General features: G+C 42.0%; 1 pseudogene; it reads right to left on the reverse strand.

Annotated features, from left to right (window-relative positions):
* Positions 1 to 1,384: 1,384 nt before the first annotated feature.
* LOC136485943 (zein-alpha B49-like) lies at positions 1,385 to 2,091 on the reverse strand (annotated as a pseudogene).
* Positions 2,092 to 2,314: the final 223 nt, after the last annotated feature.

The raw sequence follows: 2,314 nt of genomic DNA on the forward strand, positions 1-2,314 counted from the left end.
CTCATCCAAAAGAATCTCGGGAACATTCGGATAATAACCTTAATCTCTGGGACTAGACATTAATTTTAGACTAAGGAAATCCAATATGGCTAAAAACATTTAAAAATAATAACTTCTGTTGACACATAATCAGAGCGAGACCAACAAAATCTTCATGACTTCATTTACTATTCCTTGTTCATTTACAAAGGAATGTATTTCATGTTTCTATAATAATTTGCTTTATGGGTGCTCAAATAGATATGATGATATATCTGTTCTAGTTTTATATAACATGTGAGTTAAGGTTACATTGGTTCTAGTGCTATGAGCTACCCCTAGTAAACCGTCGTGTCCGTAATAAACTTCTGGATTTGTTAAGTTTTAAGATTTTAGAACATGAACTTTTTCACATTCTACACAGATGAAAACTACAATCCATTGGACTAGGCTAGGTGTTAGAATGGCACTCCAGGTGGGTTCTCTCTCTACAGAACAGTAGGATGGCGGTGGACGTTTAGCACTTTAATCTGGGGACGTTACTTTGGGGTTTTGATAGCCCCGCTCTAAATCATATTATAGTCGGTGCGGTGCCCATCGGCAAAGATCCCATCTTTGGTAATGCTACCTAGCAGAAAAGTGAGCTACCGTGTTGAGCAGCCAATTTGATGCAAGTTTGGTGTCCCTCTTTAAAATTTGCTCTAACATATTCGTGGGTAATTAAACTTCATGTTCATTATAAATTTTTTTGGCGACTAGTTTTATACTTTGTTGTTATGTACTTCAAAATTGTTACTGATAGGGTCTAGTTGATTTAATGCCCTTGGCCTTGTCATGTTCATGGGCTTCAATTATTTCCTTATTTTTCTACAATATTATGGTGTCTTGCACAATTTTGCTCCAAGACAAAAACACACACACCAAATATTTACAAGAAAAAATAATTAAGAGGTGTGACTTTGCATACCAACTTTGCATGCACATATACGTTTACTCATGAACTTCTATTATGTTTTCCTTTGTATACGTGCACCTGTCTTGAAAGACAATGGTCAAAGCATATGTGCCCATGACTTTCTTAAAACAACATACCATATAGATGCAAGTACTCAACTACACGCACGTACAGTCGCATCTATTTTACAAAACACCCACGCACACAGCCAAATGAGAACATTCAAGAGGTCAGGCTGGCACATCTTGATATTGATGATGTAATGTGGTATTGTCTACGTATTAATCAAGCACGTGGCTGGAGTTATGATTTGATATTTTTCAATTGATTATACAGAGAAAAAAAATAAGGAATAGATTCAGATAAATCTCAATCAATGTATTGATTATTTCCGGGAAGTTGCACACGCCGACACAAGAACATTGTTATCAAGTACAACTCATTTGTGTTCTAGAAGATGGCACCTCCAACGTTGGGTTGCTGCCACGACAAGGCAGGGTTAATCAAAGACATCTGGTTGAATGGCAGCAATTGTTGCTGCTGCAGGAAGGCAGCAGCCAACGGGTTAGCCAGTGCCAATGGGTTAACTGGGAGCAGCTGCTGTTGCTGGTGGTAGGCAGCGGCGGTTGCAACAGCCGACTGGGTAATCGGAAGCGGCTGCTGCTGTTGCAGGTATGTAGCGGCGTTCGCCACAGCTAGTTGGTTGAATGGAAGCAGCTGTTGCTGTTGCAAGTAGGCGGCAGGGTTCGCCACGGCCAGTTGCCGGAGCGCTGGCAGGAATTGTTGTAACTATTGTTGTTGCAGGTATTCAATGGCATTCGCCGTAGCCAGTGGGTTTGTAGGAAGCAGCTGTTGCAGCTGCAAGTAGGCGGCAGGGTTTGCCACAGCTAGTTGACTGAGCGCTGGCAGGAACTGCTGCTATTGCAGTTGCGCTACGATGGTCTATACTAGTAGGTGAGCCGAGGATTGCTATTGCAATTGGGCAATTGGTTGTTGTAAATGCTCGCCGCGAGCACCTGTTGTAGCCTATAGGCCCGCAAAACTGGGTGTTCATAGCCCGCAGCAGTAACTGGTGAGCACCGCGGAATGATGAACGCAGTTGTAGCGCTGACCGAAAGAGCAAGGAGTGCAAGGAGGGCAAATATCTTGGCAGCCATTGTTGCTAAGATGTTGCTAGTGCGTTTCACTTGGGAAGTTTTTGATTGCTATCAATGATATGGGTGGTGGATTAGCTATTGATTTGGGGCCTATTTATACAAGTGAGAGCTCATGTATATCTGTTCAGATCTCGGATTTCGCCAAAAAATGGATGAGCTAGAGATGATATGGCACCTAGTCAACTTCGACGCTTAGTTATCAGTTTTGTTGGATTATATGGTA

This window comes from Miscanthus floridulus, chromosome 10, assembly GCF_019320115.1.
Source record: "Miscanthus floridulus cultivar M001 chromosome 10, ASM1932011v1, whole genome shotgun sequence".
NCBI classification, from domain to species: Eukaryota; Viridiplantae; Streptophyta; class Magnoliopsida; order Poales; family Poaceae; genus Miscanthus; species Miscanthus floridulus.